The sequence below is a fragment of the Rutidosis leptorrhynchoides genome, chromosome 3, assembly GCF_046630445.1.
Source record: "Rutidosis leptorrhynchoides isolate AG116_Rl617_1_P2 chromosome 3, CSIRO_AGI_Rlap_v1, whole genome shotgun sequence".
NCBI classification, from domain to species: Eukaryota; Viridiplantae; Streptophyta; class Magnoliopsida; order Asterales; family Asteraceae; genus Rutidosis; species Rutidosis leptorrhynchoides.
In genome coordinates this window covers 65,706,823-65,728,668 of record NC_092335.1, presented here as the reverse complement: position 1 = coordinate 65,728,668, position 21,846 = coordinate 65,706,823, and the positions used below count along the sequence as shown (strand labels likewise).

General features: G+C 34.2%; 1 long non-coding RNA gene across 1 annotated transcript; it reads right to left on the bottom strand.

Moving 5' to 3' along the window:
* Positions 1–1,280: 1,280 nt before the first annotated feature.
* On the bottom strand, positions 1,281–2,679 carry LOC139899680 (uncharacterized). The gene is made up of 3 exons (XR_011777624.1): positions 2,636–2,679; positions 1,627–1,668; positions 1,281–1,520 (listed from the first exon to the last, which is right to left on the bottom strand). It is a non-coding gene; the product is annotated as an uncharacterized lncRNA (long non-coding RNA).
* Between the last annotated feature and the right edge of the window lie 19,167 nt (positions 2,680–21,846).

Below are 21,846 nucleotides of genomic sequence, written 5' to 3'. Positions count from 1 at the left end.
ACCGAACCGAATAAACTGAATAAATCGAAAACCGAATCGATGAACGCTCCTAAATATTTTTTAATTAAATGTTGACAGAAACCAATAAACCGGTTATCTAGTGACCAAATTTTGTCCCACTCCAAAATATTTTAATATTAAATTTTGATAAGGATAAGTACTATGGAGTTTTGGTTTTAGATAATCTAGCGACGTGTCAATTAGCCATTTTGATTTGTAAAATAATACCCGTGTTGGGATATGGAGACACCATCATCCTCAATATCATTAACCAATTACCGTCTTTCAATTTAATCCTTCCCAAAATTGCGTTTGGGATTGGAAACAACTCTCTTTGTTTCATATTGTTTTGTTGCTTACAAAAGGGATCCACATCACATGTATATCAGGTTTTTCTAATTACTTTATTTAATTTGTTTCATTATTATTAATTAAGGTTGTTTAATTTTATTTATGAATTATGAATATGTTGTAGTAACAATATGAAACCAATGTAATCATGTCTAACATTTAAGCCTTTGCTAATTCTGATTTGAGTTGTTCCAATGCCCTTTTGGATGTTTTTGATCTACTAACCGCTAGCTTTATTAAAGATGTTGAAATATTTGAGTTGTGTGAATGCTAATATTTGCTTTGGATAGCTAAATTATACATACAAAGCCAGCACAGTTATTCAATAGTCTTGACTAGTTCACAAGTAGGTTTGGTTTGTAAATGTTGAGTTCATCTAATCATTCCCATAATTTTTCTTTAGTAATTTAAGTGTTTAATGTTAATCAATAGTTTGTTTTATTTAAGTGTATAATAAATATATGTCTAACTATCTTTACTATGTAGTTGGAAAGAATGCAAAAGAACATAAGAATGTTCTGGCGTTTTACATAACAATTCTAGTAGCATTTATAGGAATCATTGTCCCTAGAAAGATAAAAGATTTAATACTTAAGATAATGTCCCTGTAATTTGTGCACGGTTTGTACACAAGTCACATAATAGTGATATGCTACAAACACGATGTTACGCCGATATATCACAAGGAGATATTATGTACATTGAAAATTCGTTATAGTTCACGGAGATATTTTTCGAAACTACAACCTACAAGTTCTTAAGATTTTAAGGAAATGGAGTTCAAAGTATCAAACAAACACGAACAGAAAGACAAATAAGAGATAAGCCTAAAAAGCGGGATGATTAACTGATACGCTAGTTACATAACCACATAAGATATGATATATAGTTGTGGATCACATTATTAGCCGCGACAAGATATAGGGTGATCCTGTCTACAGACACTATCGTCAGTTTCTGCTTGAAAAAGCAACCGACTTTATCCTTCATAGTATGAAGGAAGCCACCTCGATCTCGGTGTAACACTTGCACTTATCACACATAAACATGTTAACGTTACTTATATTTATACACAATCACCACGTTATGTGAATGTCCATGGTCGGAATTCGTGGCTGTTCAGCGTCACCAGAGTCATTGTTGATCCCGTTTGTACTTGCGTTCGCTATCTGTGTCATTCGAACAAGAAATAGAAAACTGGTGTCGACAAACTTGAGAATGTACATGTAAAGCAAGCGTTTTGGTCTGATACAAAATATGTGTATTTAGGCTTACCTCATCCATCATAAATTGTCTCTCTTTCTTCAGTTCTGTTTCCTGTTCAAACACGCAAGTAAATTTTATAGGTTTCCACAAGCAGATTAACAAGTACGTTTTATTGTCTTTGGTGGACTTTATATTTATAATAATCTGTCAGATGCCCTAGTAGGAGATTAGAGGAGGATGCATAGAAGACTTTGTAGCTATGCATGGAAAACGGGTCAGGTTGGCTCTGTTTTTGTAACGGGTCAAAATGGTATTGGGTTGAAATGGGTCATGGGTCAATATTTTAAACGGGCCCAAATGGGTCAAGTTGGGTCGGTTTGGGTAACGGTTCGAAACAGGTCACGGGCCAAATAGGTGCAGATGGGTCATATCTGTGAGTATGGGGTCTCAATTGGCAGGTATATTTGTAACCAAGCCAAAAAACCTAAACAACTCATGTCAATGAGAAATGCTCATATCGACAAATGTAATAAAATTCGAAGTGGCGAGGCATAGGGCTTTACTAGTTCCCTTCATACAACTTTTAGATGTGGTGAGCATGTTACTGTGTTTCTTTGGGACAGATTAGAATATGCAGTCTATTTGTGAAGGTGCTAATTTCGAATCACTTACAGAATGGGTCGTTTGTGTTTTTCAACTCGAATGGGTTATATGGGGTGAACAACTTGAAAAGCGTCCAAATCTATATTTAGTGCCTACAACCTATTACAAGGTTTTTATTCAGAGATATAGAGAAATATTCAAATACTATATTAACATTGTTTTAATCATATCATAAATTAATTATACGAATGTACAAAAACAGAAATTGCAGGTTGACCCATGTACGCTTCTCCTCAATACAAAATGCATCAGAAACCATAGCTTGTTTTGACCCGTTACCCAACCCAGTCATCGTATCCCCTTCAACCCATTATATAGGGCACTTGAGGCTTTTAAAGAACATATACTGTTTACCATTGAAGATTCTTCGTAGTAATCAATCATCTTTAATAGATGTAATGGAGTATAAACATACCTTGTCTTGCAGGGCCTTCACAATTCCTAACTTTAGCTCCGTCTGCACAAAATTATGTTGAAGTTAACTTGCACAGACATAGCGCATGTAACGTTTACAAAATTACAACATCTCAATTTCAAATGTATAAGTCAACTTGATTCAGACGTATTAACTAACCTTCCTGATTCTGACTTGTTGGAGAAAGCTACCCAAATGCTGCTCCAGTTCCTTGAGCCCGATTACATCTAGCAGTTTAATTTTGTTATCTTCAAGTTGTCTGCATGGAGTTAAAAAACCATTAAAGTGAGACTATCATTTCGTAGTGATGTGGGAATCATGGAGTGTGTAGTATAACTACCGTACCGTTCGATCATCTCTGCCAGCTCATCAGCGGAACATACTTCTTTGTATTCTGTAGCCAGCTTCTGCAAGAAGCCCAACAGAGATGGATTATAAGATTATGTGCTTATTTATACTTGACATGTCATAGTAATAATGTGGTAAACTATACTTTCTAACCAGAACATATTAGTCGATAAGCTATATCTACATACCTCGTACACATGTATGCGGGCTAAATCCTCCATCTTCTTGAAGCTTTCGTAACGGGTCAGAATTTTAGTCATGCTGTTCAAAGTCAACATTAACGAGGTTTAGATAATAGCTTGACTGCTAGACCGTAAAAGTAAGTGGAATTCGTGTACTATTGCGCAGATGCTCTATAAAAGGTTTCAAGGCATCAATAAGGAAAGCACAAGGGAGGTGGCTCTTCTTAGTGTGACACAATTTCATGTTTAAAAATTAGAAGTACGGCTTTAATCAGGGTCAATGTAAACGACCTAAGCCTTTGGATAATATTTAATTACCAGTTACAAAGAAGGTTAAGATGGTTTAAGATGTATTAGGGGTCTTAAGACCATTGTTAATGGAGCGTGATGGGTAGTTTTTGACACCATCACGCCACCATCACCCCCACAATGCAGTGTGATGGGTTGGAAATTTGCTTGGCGTGATGCTTGCATCACTTGAAGAAAATTTAGCGTGAAGGAATTTGGGCCAATTACAAATTAAATAAATGCTTTTATAATTTAATTAATTGAATAAAAAAAAAAAAAAACCCATCACACTTCATCACACCATTACCATTACAAATTTCATCACACCATCACACTTGTCACATCAACGCTATACCCCACAAAAACACCTCATCACGCCTTATCACACCGTCACCATTAAAAATGGTCTAAGAGAGTACAATGAGTGCTGACATTTAAAACTAGTTTAAAATTAGCATGAGACTATTTATAGCGCTGGGTTTACAGGTACATATATCTTATACTACACAGTTTTATTTTTGTTTAAATAGTATTTTTCATATATTTATTATATTTTTCATATATTTATTTATAGCGCTTAGTATTGCTTTGGCTAAGCCCTATCTTGCTAGCGCAACTCAAATAATATATATATGTATATGTATATGTATATATGTTTATATAAAGGGGCCTATTCAAGAGGGTAATGAATTTAAAGAAAGTAAAAGATTATATACATGTAATGTTATTCTCTAAGCAAAAATTTGTGAAAATTCATCGGAAATACTAATTTCTGTGAACACATATCAACATTCATAAAAAAAATATCATTTTACAATAAAAATGTTAACGATTTCGACAATTCAATTACATACAATGTTTTCTTGGGGAAAAAAAATATGTATCATTCAACAGTTACAATTTATTTTTCGAGAACATTCATTTTGAATTGAATATTTTTATTATAGATTTTGATCAAAAAGTACTATATTTTTGTTCGTAAAAATTGTTTTTTTCACGTATGTTATGAAATTGTATATAAATGCAAAGTTAAATATATAAATGAATGATGAAATAATAACATTATTAATAAATTATTAATAAAGAAGTTTCTATATTCGCATTTTCCTCAAAAATCAGCTTCCCGTAAATTATTTCCCTGTGTGTGTATAGAGAGAGGGAGAGAGAGAGAGATATTATCTCTCACTTTTTTTGTTGGATTTATACTAATATTCGTTTAGTCACACGTAGCCGTGGAGTATTCAATAGTTTTGGAATAGATTAGTGAGTTAGCTAGCCATATATAATGGGGGTTAGAGGTTCTTAGATCGCAAAATATATATTTGATCGTATATTGTTATGTGTTATATATATATATATATATATATATATATATATATATATATATATATATATATATACCATGATGCCCCTACAACATCTTTCAAGTATGTATCAATTTCTTTTTCATGATTATATCTATGATTTTGTTATGCTACGTTGGTCGGAGTCTTTCTGGAAGTAATCTCTCTATTCTCGAGCAGAGGAGGGATGACTTTTTTTTTAACTGTGGGTGTATAGAACCGATTCTCTACTTGCTGGTGGAGAAATGACCGTCCTTTTATTCTAGAGTAGAGGAATGATTGTCTACATCTTACATCCCACATACCTCATATTTGTGGGATTGGTATTTTTGTTGCTGTAATTTGGTTTAACCTATTCAGGTTATAGTATGTTTCGACTTTTCACTCGAACTTTTGCAAAACATGGACCTAAATCCAAATTCATCTTACAAGTAAAGTAAAAAAAGATTGAGTTGTTGCTCAACTGGTAGTGGTATGTCTCTCTTAGCGAGAGGTCAATAGTTCGACTCCGCTGGGTTGCAACATTGCACTCAATGTTATCTCTGACTTGAAGTATCCACTCAGGTCGCCTTTCGCTTAGTACGGGGGCAGCGGGGAGGGGGTTTTACCGGACATGTCCTCGGATTGGTTCGGGTTTCCTCCATTGCAGTAATTGAGGGCGGGTTATGCAACTACGGGAGATGAATGCGAGTAGTTTAGTCCCTCTAGGGTGATCCCAAATTTATGTAAAAAAAAGTAAAGTCAATTAACATTATCATCTTTACTGATGGCTCATTCATATAGTCTTAATCGCGTTAATAATGAGTCTTGTACAATGCCTACTCACTAAAACTGTTTATCATTGTTGATTAATTGACGATTTTCCTTTATCACAATCTTACTTAAGAAGGATTACAAGAGATATCGTTTCTTCATTTCACGTATGGTAAGTAGTGTTTGATTGCCTCTTAATTGAATGACTAAATGCTTATATGTTCTACATCGAGCACACTTTTATATTACTTTAATACCCTTCTTAAATTATTTAATATTAAGCAATCAACATGGAGTCTTATGCAATGCCTACCCACTAAGACTATTTCCATCGTTATTGATTAATTGATGGTTTCCTTTGGTCACAATCTTCTCTGTGAAGGATTACAAGAGATGTCGTTTCTTCATATAGATTGACAATCCCTTAAAATTCACGTATGGCAAGTTGTGCTAGTTTGTCTCTTAATTGAATAACTAAGCACTGAATACTAATCCGTTCAACATCCAACACATTTTTATTTTCCTTTAATAACCTTCTTAATTTATTTCCAGAATAATTATCAAACAACTATGTTATTTTAATAATGATAAAAAAATATTTGGTGAACCATTCGACTTGTAATCATAGGGTAGTACCGAACGTAGGATATTATTGGACACGAGCCAGTTGAAAATAGTCTTGCTAGTATACAACTAAGTCTTGAAACCTAGATAAACTATGCAAATTTATGTGTACTAGTTGGTCTGACTTAGTGAGTAAGTAATTAAACTAAAACTACAAGTCATTTAAACATGTTTTTCAAAGTTTATCTTAAGCTAGGGGATTGAAAGTCCAAGTGCATACTCTTTTAGTTATTTGTATTTATCTTTACTATTTTTTTAAATAATATTTTTTTATCAAAAAACCCAAAAATACTAGTTTAACTAATTGAAACTAATATATTAGATTACATGCTCCATGTGAACTGAACTTAACTTACCAACTATCTGTTACTAGACGACCAGTTGTCTTTAACATGCCATAGTATTAAGTGGTCAGTTTTGTTTATAAATTTGGAGTTTTTTTTATCACGCATCAATTTTTTGGTGTTGCTGTTGGGGAGTGACGTTAGTTTATATTTTAGTTACGTTTGGTTATCTGATCCTTGTGTAAAAATTTATTGTAACGAAAGTTACTTGCTTTATTTATTTTTTGTTCGTTTGAGTCAACATCAACTTTAGACATAAGTAATTTTATGTATTTATCAATTTGTTTATAAGATAGTGGTGTATAGAAAGTTTTAGTTGGATCTTGGTTGTTGGATTTTTCGAAAAGCCGAGTGTCAAAAGGATCACGCGTCTCCGCTAGATTTGTCTGGACATTAATTTTGGACAGTAAATTGTATAATATATTGTTATTTATTTTCCAAGGTGTGGTTTAAGTTTGGTCAATCGATCCTTTCGAGAGAATTTATTTATATGAAAGTTACTTGGTTTGTTTTTCTTTTATTAGTTTTTGTTTTTTTTGGTGTGCTTGCAGCTATGTCCCAAACATAATTATTCATTGGAAAATTTTTGACGTGCTGTTTGAACAATACATACAACTAAATTTCATAGTAAACTATCTTTTTAAACTCTATCTAGATTAGGTATTAGAATCATACTCAACAGAAACACTTTTTAATGTGTGTGGTGTACTTGCAACTATGTCTCAAACATAATTAGGTCTTTAGTAAAATCCACGATTCATGATTTAATTTGGGTACATTACAATAGCTTTGTAATTCTAAAGTACTCCAATTAATTATCTTGCATAACATAGTTGATGTTGAACCTTTATGTTTTAATTCAACATTTACTCATATTTTCCTATAATAATAATTGAAAGATAATGAGCACGATGAGGGAGTCAATGTACGTTATGAGGGAGTCGAAAGAAAAGGGATTAAATGCATGAAAACATAAATGCATTGAGGACGATTCAAATTGAGGAATGTATAAAAGTCAACCATAGTCAATGGAAAGTACACGGGTTATTTCGTAATAAACGCAAAACAGGTTTCATCACTAGTTCAGTTCCGAGGCTTGTTGATGATGAAAGGCACTTTGAACTATGGGATACATGTAACAACATGGTGATCAGTTGGCTTATGAGTTCAGTGCTTGAGTCTATTGCTGAATCAATTATGTTCACTAACACATCTGTTGAGATATGGAGATAGTTGGAAAAGAGTTTTGCATTAAGTAATGGATGACGAAGGCTTCACAAAGAAACCTATTATATGAAACAATGCTCATAAGTGAATACTACACCAAAATCAAATGTATTTGGAAAGAAATAGATTCTACGAGTCAATTACCTAGAATTGAAGTTGTGACTTTTGATGTAACTGCTTTTGTTAATGCTCTTCTTCAAGGGAAAAAGGAACAACATTTTTTTCAGTTCTAAAATGGTTTAGATGAACATTTTAGTTCACTAAGACACCAAATGTTGTTAATGAGTCTCGTTCCTAGTGTTGAAATAGCATGCTCTATGCTTCAACAGGAAGAGTCTCAAAGAGAAATATTCCCCAACTTGAAGCAGCTGCAATGTATAGAAAATATCAGTGCGGGAGACTGGGGAATGGGTCGAGTAAAGTCCCCTGGAGCCGGAAAAATCACAGAGACGTACTGATACGATAGGGCTTTGATTGGTATTTCTTTTTGATTAGTGAGTTGCCTACCCTCGCTGGTGGACTAGTTTAGTTAGAGAATGGAATGGGACGATAGAGCTCAAATCAATCGAATACCGTTCGTGACCTGACCCAGCGCCACTAGGATCAGTTGGTAAGTCTCATCCCGTGCTTGGACTTGGGATAGCTATTCCTTGCATCGTGAAGAGAGTAAGCAGAAGGGTTCTCCCTTTAGGACCGACTACAACAAGCTCACGACTCTAATAGAAAGAAAGGGTAATCTCTCTGCTCTATTTGCTTGCAATGCTATGCCTATCAAAGTTGAGGAAGAGAATCCAGGATGAACACTTTTTTCATTCGCTATGCGCTGACTGGATGCGTACTCTAGTGTGGATTTTGTGGTCACAAGTATCATCCTCCAGAGAATTGTTGGAAGAAGATTGGCTATCCTACATGGCGTTATAAATATAAACAACAAGAAAATTCGAAACAAATGAGTCAAACTAAAAATAAGGCTGCAAATAATCAATTCAAAAAAACTGGTGCAAATGTTAAAGGAAATAACATCATTTTCACCTCTGAGCAATTGAACAACTGTTGAAAAGTATACCTCAAATGACTCATTTTGAGAATAACTGCAATGAAGATTCTGATGGGGAAATAGATCATTTTGCAGCAGCCAGCAGGGATAACCTCCAAAGTCGTTTCTTTAACAAAGAAGGTAATTGGACTGAATGAAAAAAAGGATGATCTTTACTATATGGTTAACTTTCCTCTTCATCAGATTGATAAAAGGATAACCAAGTTGATAGCTTATTCTGTTAATACTAGTTGTTTGTTTATTATAACAAAAGGTAGAAGTGCTAATTCTAGTAAACTTGTAACCTCATTTAGCTTGTAGTATCATAGAATTAGGCATGTGTCAAAGTCAAAACTCAAGCATATCCATAGTATTTATGATTATGTTGTTAATAGTAATGAAGAGGTTTCTTTGACTTGTCCCATGACAAAATTTGTTAAGCTGTCATATCAGAAAAGTTTATCTCATGGTGATTTGTGTTTAAGCTGATTCATATGGATATTTGGGGTCCATATTGGATACCTACCCAAGGAAAATATAAAACTTTCTAACACTTGTTGATTATTGTAGCAGAGCAACATGGATCTATCTTGTTAATTGAAATGATTGTTTCTCGATTTTCAAAAAGGTTTGTGAGTTTTGTTTCTGCTTAGTTTTGTACTCAAAATAAAGCTTTCATGTCTGAATGCTTTAGAAATCATAAAAGGTCAACTTGGGAATTATTTGTCACTTCAGACTTTATGTAGACCACAACAAAATGGAATAGTAGAAAGGAAACGTAGGCATATACTTGAAACTGCTAGAGCCTTGAGGTTTCATGTCAATTTGCATATCAAATTCTTGGGAGACTGGGTTATCACTTCTACTTATCCCATCAACAAATATCCTACACTTATTCTTAAAAATAAAACTGCTTATGAATTCATAAAAATAAAACTCCTTATGAAGTATTACTAAAAAAGCCACCAACTTATGATCATTATTGGTTTTTGGTTGTTTTTCTATGGTGAATAACCTATCTAGAGTTGTGGACAAGTTCATTGAAAGAGGTGTTCCTTATGTTTTCTTAGGATATCCAGGTCATCAGAAAGGATAAAAGCTTTACAACCTCCTCAATCATACCACATTTGTATCCAGGGATATTCATTTATATGAACATATTTTCTGTTTTGCAGCCAATAGTCCAAATCAGTTTCTCAAACCAACTCCTAATGTTTTACCATCTAATACTCTTCATCAATATATATATATATGATCATACTTAAGTCAATATTCCCAATGATTCTACTCAGTCAACCAATTGAAAGTTCTAGTCAACGTGAATCAACTGTACCCCAAGTTGAATTAAGAAGGTCAAATGGAAGTAGTCAACCTCCCCAATGGCACAAAGACTATCCTATGGATCATGTACCTTTGCAAATCAAGTCTATTCCCCATGTTTACAACCAGAGTTTAGATAGTACATTACATTACTACTCTTTTTGTTCATACTGATCCAACATACTTTCATGAAGCTATACATGATCCAGAATGGTGTAAAGTAATGGATGTTGAACTAAAAGCTCTAGAAAACAACGAGACATGGGAAATAAAAAATTTACCAGAAGGTGAGAAGCCAATTGGCTGTCATTGGATCTTTAAAACTAAATTGAAGGCAGGTGGATCAATTGATATGAAAAAGGCAAGACTAGTAGTGGATGGCAATATATAAAGAAAATGACTAGATTATTTTGAAACTTTTGCACCCGTAACAAAAAATGGTCAATGTGGTATCATTACTTGCAGTTGCTGGTATGTATGACTCGGAATTGTGTCAAATGGATGTTTCTAATGCTTTCTTGCATGGTGATTTTCTAGAAGAAGTAGATATGAATTTAACTAAAGGATATATTGGTAAGGGGGAGTCATTTAACAACATCAAGTTAACTAATGCAAAAAGTATTTAAATTAAAAAAGTTCTTGTATTGATTAAAGCAAGCTTTCAGGCAATAGTTTGCAAAGTTTTCCAATGCTCTTATGTCCTTTGGTTTTATTCAATCAAAAGCAGATTATTTTTTATTTACAAAAAAAAAAGATGAGGCACACTTTACTGCAATAGTGGTACATGTAGATGATTTACTCATAACAGGAAACGGTCATGCTGCTCATATAGAAGCACTCAAAAGTCAATTCAAGTCAACTTTTCATATGAAGGAGTTGGGACAGTTGAGTTATTTTCTGGGTTTAGAAGTTTCTAAGTCAAAACAAGGAATTTTTATATCTCGGACAAAGTATACTCTGGATTTACTAAAAGAAACCGGAGTTATCAATCAAAAGCCATGTAAGTTGCTTATGGATCAAAATGTGAAGCTCATTGCAAATAAAGGATCACCTTTGACTGATCCTGAGATCTGTAGATTAATAGGCAAACTGATATATCTAACATTACCATACAAGATATATGTTACACTTACAATTACTAAGCCAATTTATGCAAAAACCCACTTATGTGCACTATTAAGCACTTGTACATTTGCTAATATACTTGTTGTTAGCACTAGATCAAGGTATCTTATTGGCAAACAGATCTGCAGTACAATCAAAAGCTTATTGTGACTCCGATTAGGCTAGTTGTCCAATGACTAGAAGATCTACCACCGGTTATTACATATTGTTTAATGATTCACCTATTTATTGGAAGTTTAAGAAACAAGTTGTTGTGTCTAGATCATCTGCAAAAGTGGAATAAATATCCATGAAAATCACTTGTTATTAGGTTATTAGATAGTCTCATTATTAAAAGATTTGAGGTTGAAAGACTCAAGACTTGTGGAGTTAAATTGTGACAACCAAGCAGCAATTCATATTCCTTTCAATCTAGTGTTTCATGTTCGTACCAAACATATTGAAGTTGATTGCCATTATGTGAGAGATCAACTTAAATTTGGATCAATTACTACTCAACATGTTAATATAAAGGATCAACATGCATATGTTTTTATAAAGGTTACTTCGGTTAATCACTATAACAAACTATTAAACAAGTTGGAAGTTTCAGTTCCTGCCAACTTCCAACTTGAGGAGGAGTATAGAAGTCAATCAAAGTCAACTGGAAGTACATGGGTCATTTCGTATATTCAGAAGATGAAGGATTTGTTTTGTAAATATGTTAAAATAGTTTGTTATGTACTGGCTTTCTGTTATTTCTTTTATTTAGGGTTCGTAATTGAAACTGAGGTATATACGTAATAATTAGAATCATGTAATAACTAAATTAGTGAAATTATGTGAGAGATCAACTTAAGTATGGATCAATTACTATTCAACATGTTAATACAAAGGATCAACCTTCGTATATTTTTATAAAGGTTACTTCAGTTAATTAGCATAACAAACTGTTAAACAAGTTGGAAGTTTCAGTTCCTACCAACTTCCAACTTGAGGAGGAGTATAGAAGTCAACAAAGTCAACTGGAAGTACATGTGTCATTTTGTAATATTTAGAAGATGAAGGATTTATTTTGTAAATATGTTAAAATAGCTTGTTATGTACCGGCTTTTTGTTATTTTTGTTTTTAGGGTTCGTAATTGAAATTGAGGTATATACGTAATAATTAGAATCATGTAATAACTAACTTAGTGAAATGAAACTCAAGTAAATCTCTCTCGTTTGTTCATTTCAGTTTCAGCGTTGTCATAAATCTTCAGTATGATACGTCTCAACCAGTTAGATGGTAGCGGATGGTGATTAAAAACAATCAAAACTAAGTTGAGTTTAATATGCACCAGTGTTGTAAATCTCCTTATTTCTTCTTGAGATCTCGATTTTGGAAGGTAGTCGATGCGAGATGTCTATCTCACTAGATTTCTCGGTCAATGAGTCAAACTTGGTCAAAGCCACGATTTCTCGAATTTTCTCGCTCATCTTTCAGATTTTCTCGTAATTTGTTGGATTTTTTCGCCCATTTCTCGAATTTTCTTGTATAATCTCGTAAAATGTTTATAAACATACTTATATTTATATTAAAAAAAATACAATTCAACGTAAGTTAACGTCCGAGATCTCCCCGAGATGCCAAGATCTACCTAAAAATGTCGAAACGAAATCTCCACGAGATTCAAGTTCTCTAAATATAGGCATAGCTTGGATGGCCACCAGGACTTCCTGTGAGGGGAGCCACCCGGGTTCGAATCTTGGCGAAGCTATTTCGTTTAAAAAGGGAGCTCACCTGAGGATGCTTCATCTGGGATCCGGGTAAGCCTAGGGGCTCGGGTACCCGAGGGTTTACCGGTCCGTAGGGCTCTAACGTGGGTGTTGCGGGGCGGGTTCCCTCGTTAACCAAAAAAAAAAAAGAATTCATTTAAGCACAGTTATGAAAGAGGCATTGATATATCCAACATTATTTTTACTCCATCCACCATAATTGTGTATTAACAGATTGTACAGTACAACATGTTAATGCATGATTTACGGTGGATTAAGTAAAAATGATGAGTCAAACATTTTGTGATTTCCGTCAAGCTAGCTTATTTCAAATTTATGAGGTAAAAAAAAATACCAAATTTTTGAGATAAAAGTACATTTTTATTATGCTATATTCTTGTAAGAAACCAAAAATGATATTTTCTTAATATTGTTTCAATGAAACGGTAGAAAGAATATTCAAATTCTTTTCCATAAAGAATGTTATTATCATATTCTGTTTGTTCACATTCTGTTCCTTAATTGCCGAGATGCACAAAAACAACGTTTTATAAGAATCTCAAAATCATGGTGACTTTAACTTTGACCGACCATGCATGTTTATTTGTGTTATATTTAAAAAGGCATATATAGTCAGTGTTACCTTCTCTCTTTTTTCTTTTTTATTTTTCCTGTTGACACAACCACTTTTAAGTAAAAGACTCCCATTTGTTTTATGTCTTTTAGACCATTTAAATTTTAGTTGACAAATAGCATGGTAAATTTTAGTACCTTATTTAGGATTCCAATATATAACTATTAAATATAAATCTATAGTTTCTATTATATTGCTAAAATGATATGTCATTATTAGACTAATTCTTTTGTTAAGAAAAAATTAAAAAGAAAAAGAAAAAAATCTAAGCATGGTGGGTGATGTCATTAATCTAAATAATTTTAAATTAAAATTAAATCTTATTAATTAATTATTATTATTAAATCTTATTAATAATTATTTTAATTATTAAAATTAAATAATTTTAATTAATTATTTTAAATTAAGTACAAGAAAGTATAAAAGTTAGGCAAAAGGAAACCAATTCTACAATTATATTTTGATTTACACTTTTAAAATAAAATGACAACCAATATTATCTCTTATAATAATTGGATGTAGATTGTTAAATATGCATTTTAGGTGTTTGATGAAATGTTTAGTTGACGAGTTTCTTAGTCGGACTATGTGGTTCCACGGGTCATAAAACTAAATAACTTTAACATTTACGTTCACTTAATACCTATCATTAAACTGTTTTGTTTAAACAAACCCGTGATTCCACGGATCATTTCACTAGTATAAATATAAATGTTATTTGAAAGAAATCCTTTGAAAGTTGAGAGGGTACCAATATAAGATGGACAATGACACAACATAATTGCAGAATTGAAGAAAATGAGAATTCCCCAATATACTTTGAAGTTCAGTACTTAAATGAGTTTAAGAATAATTCCTAATGTGATAGTGTAGTGCATGTGTTCTTTCTTTCTTATTTGGCAACAAATGTTAAAATTTTATAGAACCACAACCTTTTTTTCAACGGCGGTTAAGAGTCACTTACGAGATTCCGGGCGCAATGCCGCAACCACTCACTCGATCATTTCCTTGGACGAACTATTACAGTTCTATCGTCCATCGGGAGGAAACCTCCACGACGTATCCATACGGGCATCGCGTGCAGTAAAAACCCCCTCGGGTGAGGCTCGAATGCAAGACGTCCGCAACCTTCGAAGCCCATGAAATAAGCGGGTAACAACAAGTGAAATTTTAAAGTGACTGAGAGTCAAACTCCTTACCTTCCATATGAAAAGTCAGGTCACTAGGTCACCACCACTAAGCCAACTCCCCTTTGTTTAGCTCTTATTAACGCAACGTGATGGGTGATTTTTGACACCATCAGCCCCACAATGCGGCGTGATGGACTGGAAATTTGCTTGGCGTGATGCTTGCATCACGGGAAGAAAGTTTAGCGTAAAGGAATTTGGGCATATAGCAAATTAAATAAATGATTTTATAATATAATTAATTAAATAAAAATAACTCTATTACACTCCATCAACTCTTTACCATTAGAAACTCCATCACACCATCACACTTGTCGCATCAGCATTATAGGTCACAAAAACACGTCATCACGCCCTATCACACCGGCACCATAACCATCCCTTATGCGGCGTGAAGGGGCCGACATCACCACCATCGCGACACCATCGCGTCATTGTGCGGCGTGATGGTGGCAAATGTTACAGGCGTGATGATTCCAAGAAGATGAGGCGTGAGGTGGGAGGAGCGGATAGGGTGTTGCCACTTGTGTTCTTTAAACGGCCATAGAGCCCACATAAATTAAAAAAAAAATACAAAAGGCTAGAATCATTAAATATATATATTATAATTAAAATAAAAATATTTAATATATATCTATATAACTACTACACTCCATGAACACATTTTCTTACACAACTCTAAAATATTTCTATCAATTTGTGTAACATTTCATAATAATGTCTAATCTCAATCATAATGAGGGTGGTTCCGCTAATTTATACAATTTAGGGTCACTAAATTTGCTCGGTTCGAACTCAAATCCTCTGCAAAATATTCAGGGAAATCGACCTTTTGACAATGTCTCGCAACAAAATCTTATTCACCACTTCAATAACGCTCAATGTTTTGCTCAATTTTTACAACAACAACAACAACAACAACAACAACAACAATTTCAACAACAATTGACATCACAACAATTTTCATCTCAATAAAATTCATCACAACTCTCATAATTCTCGCAACCGAGCGTTATGCGATTTCAGCTTCCATCTATGCAACCATGGTCACAATCACAACAAACTTTTACACCTGTAGATAACGATGCAATGGAAGAAATTCGTGGTGAAACGCAATGACCACATGTACAGGTTCGAACAAGTCATAGAAGAAAAGGAAAGGAAGTTGCGAAAGAACCACATAATAAAAAATTATGGACTGTGCCCGAAGAAATTTGATTGGCGTCGTGTTGGATTGATTCTTCCGAAGATGGAGTTTGTGGTAATTCGCAAAGAGGTGCGACATTTTCGGGTGTTGTTCGTGAAAAGTTCAACAATAACGATTTCGGTTGGTTACGAGGCGACGGTCAATTAAGTGGAAAATGGTGTCGTATGGATAAGATGTGCAAAGATGTCACGACCTTATATAATGAAGAAAAACGTAACCCAAGGCGTAGTGGTCGGAACGAGGATGACATATATTCCATAACGGTGAAAAAATATCAAGAAAGGTATGCGAACTAGGGTTACAAAGAGGTTTGGAAATTCTTGAAGAAGAGGCTGGCGTGGTATACACAACTGGCAGTTGGTGAAAGTGGTGTGCGAAGAAGAAGAGCTTCACAAGTTGTACTCGAGGATGAAGACGACGATGTGGTTGACGAAAACCAAACAGTCAATCTCGGTAAAGATCGGTTAAACAACCTCCAGGAGCTATTTGGTGACGATGCGATTCGACGTCCAATGAGAAGAGAACGATCGAAGAAAGCTTCTAGAAATTTCGCTTCGTCTGACGCGGGGACTTCATCATCACGGGGTACGAAGAGTTGGCTTCAAAATGGGATATGCAAAAGGAGGCGGAATTGGAGAAAAAAAGCAAGTGTATCGATGTTATAGTTGAGGAAGAACGAACACGATCAGCAATGGAAGTTTTAAAATTATTTAAACTTAACGTTAACGAAATTGAGGACCCGAAAGAAAGGATAAAAGCTTTGAAGTGGAAGTTTTAAAATTATTTAAACTTAACGTTAACGAAATTGAGGACCCGAAAGAAAGGATAAAAGCTTTGAAGTTCAAGAAGAAGATGGCCGACCGCTACAAAGATTATTTCTAAGATTCTAGCGATGAGGAGTAATTGTAGTATTGTCTTTTTTTGTACGTTTTAAGGTTTAGGAGTTTAATTAAATAGTAATTATATTAGGACCTTTTAATTATTGTAATTTTTCTTTTTTAGGACTTTTAATAAATTGTAATCGTTTTATTTTTATTAATTTAAGTGTGTTTTTATTAATTTACATTATTATACACGTCTTACTTTTATAAAAAAAATGAAGTAAATAAAAAAACTCAAATAAAAATGTGGGATATATTTTCTTATCACGCCATATCTGTAACATCCCGCGTTTTTCCGTTAAATTTAATTTTAACACCGTCTTTTTTTTTTAAAACATAATATTTCGTATTTAAATTAATAGTTTCCGTGAGTAACGTTCATTATATTCCCGCTATTTAATTTTGACATCACCCGTTTACTCGAGCGTTTTAAAAATATTCGTTTGGCTTATTCCCGCACCCGCTCTGAAACTTGAGGGACTAGTTCCGCCACTTGACCAAAGAGGTGGCTAGTAGTTGACTAGTCAACCACTCACCACCTCCACCCACTCATTCATCCATTTCTTTTTTTCTTTCTTTCTTTTTTTCTCTCAAGAACACAAACATAAATCATCATCTAAATCCGGATCGGGAAGCAAACTTCAAAACAAATTACATATTCGTGATCCTCTCATCATCCTCTTCGATTTGGTACCAATTTCATCCATTTTGGGTAACTTTCTAAAATCACTAATTTTTCTTTAAATTCGTGTTTTTGACTTGAAATTGTGTTAGTTAGTGTCTATGGCTCGTGTATAACATGAATATATGTTTTGTTTGCTCGATTTGTTGATTTAGAGTAACTAGTATGAACTTTGAAATGGGTGTGCTTAATCTTTGATTTTGGATGATTAAATGTTGTTTAATTGTTAAAGTTCATGTTTTAATTGTGTTACTAGTATCATTAGCCACATTTTGATGTGTAGGTTGATTAAGAAAACTTCAAAAACCCGATTAATGATTTTGTGATGTTTGACTAGGGTTTGATAGTTCTTGACATGAACTTTTGATGCGTTGAATGCTTGTTAATGTTGTTAGTAAGTGTTTAGATGCAATGTATGCTTAATTACCTTCGAAACGGCATATCGTATGTGTAAATTGGATTCCCGAATCATAAAATACGTTTTACGAACTTGAAACTTTGAAAATAAACCTTTCTTGATCAATTGACGAGTTTTCGGTTATTGTAAATGATGTTTTTGCTTGATGAAAAGTGGTTAGTTGTATTCCTTGTCAAAATACCTTTCCAACGATATAAGATACTTGTTTTGGATGTTTACGGTTTAGGATTTATGGGTATTTGAAGTTGGATTCGTGCATAAGTTGAAAACTGCAGAAAATAGCTGAACAGCATGGTGCGCGCCGCGCATTTACCCGCGCGCGCGCGCAGAATCAGAGATCCCAGATGTTTGCCTTCTTGGTTGAGTTCTGACCAGAAATTGCACTTGGGTGCGCGCCGCGCAACCCAGTGCGCGCCGCGCAAAAGCCCCAGGCCACTCTCTTTTGTTTTTAAATGTCACAAAAATGTTTCCGCTTAACTAAAACTCCGTTTAACATGAAACTTGACTATTAGGCTCTTATATGACTTCTCGTCTTGGGAAAATTGTCGGATACCCGACCCGACCCCGTTGACTTTGACTTTGACCAAGTTTGACTTTTAGTCAAACTTAACCAAACTTTTATACAATCATTCTAACATGCTTTTATACTTGTTTCTTGTATGAAACTTGACAACGTGATTCACATGCTATATTTAATCGAGTCGTAACGAGCCATAGGACTAATTGAACACATTTCACCCGACCTTGTGTCGTAACCGGTTAATTGATATAACTTACTTGTTTAGGTCAAGGCTAAGCAACTTTCATGCACACGTTTACTTGTTGAAGTACCTTTATACTCGTGCACTCGAGGTGAGATCATAGTCCCGCTTTTACTCTTTTTGAACTTATATTTGGGATGAGAAAACATAAACGATTCTTTTGAACTAAGTGAACACAAGAACGGGAAAACAAACATTCTACATACGAGTTTAGAACAAAAATCCTCAATTCGATTATCATTAGTTACACTTGCCGGGTGTAAGCGAGAACTTATGTTATATGGCTATATGGGTTGACAACCCTCATCTTTGACGGTTCGCTACCGTCTACGGATGAAATATATTTTCGAGAATCAGTGTTTGTTCTAGCACTAAGTGATGGGGTATACAATGGATGGAATGTTAAGCTTTGATAATTGGGTGCTCGTGAATATTAACTTTTAGAATGTATTACTATTATTTCAACTTTGCAAATCTTGTGGTTCGACTTACTTTACTTTTACTCACTTACTTAAACCTATGATTTCACCAACGTTTTTGCGTTGACAGATTCTTCTATGTTTTTCTCAGGTTTTCACATGGCTATTTGTTACACGCTTCCGCACTCTTTGATTACTTGATTGGAGTCTACCATGCATGCATACGCTAGGGATAGCATTTTTGGATTCAAACTTTTGTCTACTTACTTACGCTATTTATAGCAACTGTGGTTTCAAACTAATTATGTCGCAAGTTATTTCATTCATACTTTATAACTTTGTAAACTTAAACTTATTGTCGATCCGTTTGTTAAACTAAACTTTGTACCTTTCAAATGAACGCGACATAATTTTGGTCAAACGAGTCTCATATAGGGACTACGACCACGCAACGGGACCTAAGTTAACGATGCCGTCAATAACGGTTTTGGTCGGGTCGTTACAATATTATTACAAACTTCATCACGTCATCATACCATCACACTGCCACATCAACACTATACTACACAAAAACACTCTATCACGCCATCACCATTACAAATAGTCTAACAATGGTCTTACAAAATCTAAAACTTGATGTTAAGTTATCATATTCATTTTTAGGCACACAAAAACAAAAGAATAAAAGTGGAAAAAGGTTACAAAAGTTGTTGCAAGTTTTTGACCATATGGGGTAGTTCATAGTATATAGACAAATGGACAATATACAATTGGATGAGAGTACGTTAAAAATGCAAGCAACCTCGTGTTCTTTTATCATAAAAGGGGACAGGGATCATGTATATCTATATCCGTATCTGTATGCTTATGTAGGTCGTATAATACACCAAGTGCACCATTATTCGTGAGTAAGGATGGCAAAATGACCCGTACCCGATGAGAAAACCCGAAATTATAATTGGGCCAGGTCTGACCCGAGTTCGTCAGGTCATGGACCGGGTATGGGGATAGTTACAAAAAAAAAAATTGGGTTCGGGTTCGGGTATGGTTTTGGATACAAACCCGTTTACGCGACCCGTATACCCGACCCGCATACCCGTATACCCGGTTCGAAGAATTTTAATGATAATTTTTATGTAAAATTTTAGTATTAGTATTATATTGTTAAATGTATGAAAGATTTCTCTTATTTGTTTAGAAAACGAGTATGATTTTATTCAATATAATCATATACAACAAATTTTCGAGATGTGATATTTTATATACTTTGTGTATTTGAGTATTTTAGAAACTTTTCAATTAACTTTTTGTATGTGATATTTTAAAATACTTTAAACATGAAGTAGTTAAGTTATTTTTCGATATTTTGATTTGTTAACTTATTGAAAAATAAATACATAATGACTAATCGGGTATACCCGTTACTCGTGGGGAAACCGAAACCCGATAGTATGTAAGTAAATGGGGATCCGACGGATTTCGGGCCGGATTTGAGGCGAGGTTTCTTAATCGGGTTCGGGTTCAGAATTACCTAAATCCGGCCCAAACCCGACCCGATGTCATCCCTATCGTGAGTTCCTGTAATAGGAAATACTAGCTGGGTTACTGGATATTTATAAGAACTAAGAAGGCACATAAAAAGAGGCACACAGTAACCAGACAGAGAGTATAATATCTCATCAGCACACAGTCAAAGATATTCTTTGCATGATGTGGCCTACAGCCATGTGTATGCATGAAACTGGATATAATGGACAAAAATGGACAACACTAAAAATAAATCTTGCCAAATTTAGTAAAAACTTCATCCTAAGGTTAGCTTCACTGCATAAAGGTATTTGGTGAATAGTCTTAAAGGTAAAAATTTATTAGTTGAGTAAAAAAAACATTTGGTTAATTTTGTACCGTATGTTTTAAGGGGTCAAACTTTAGTTACTTAGACTAGACTCGGAATTTGCTTAGCTCGAGCTCGGATCATTTTGAGCCTAGCATATAAAGCTGGGTTCCGGCTCGTCTAAGTTGAAAGAAGCTCGAGCTCGACTTATTTATTTTATACTCCCTTCGTATTAAATTTATTGTTCACTATTCCATTTTAGAATGTCTCAAGAAGTCCAAGTTAATTGTACACTTCCATAAATGAATAATAATAATTAGAGGCGGAACATTGTGGAGATAAAAGAGGGTATTTGTCCTGGCTCGATTTTGAGGAAAAAAAAGCTTATAAAAATAAGGTTTTTTAGTGTTTACCTCCTTTCATTAGTTTCGCCCCATCTCAGGTCGGTTTCAAGTTCCGCCACTGATAATAATATGATAAAATTCTTTTGTGCCTCTACTTTATACGTTTAAGACTAAAAGACGGGTAAAACTAGAAATTAAACAAAAAATACATGTTACGGTCATTTTTTCTTAAATTGAGTATTTTATGTTTGGATATAATAGATTTGAGACGGAGGAAGTAATATTATTATTAGTTAATTACAACAACAACAACAACAACAACAACAACAACAAAACTCAATACCACATAAGTGGTGTATGGGGGAGGTGAGATGTAGACAATCCTTCCCCTATCCGAGAATAAAGACAAGTCATTTCCCCACCCATAGTGAAAACACTCTCAAAAGTAGAGAAAGTCATCCCCCTCTCTATTCGACGGATAGAGAGATTGCTTCCGAGTGGACCTCCGGCCAATAAG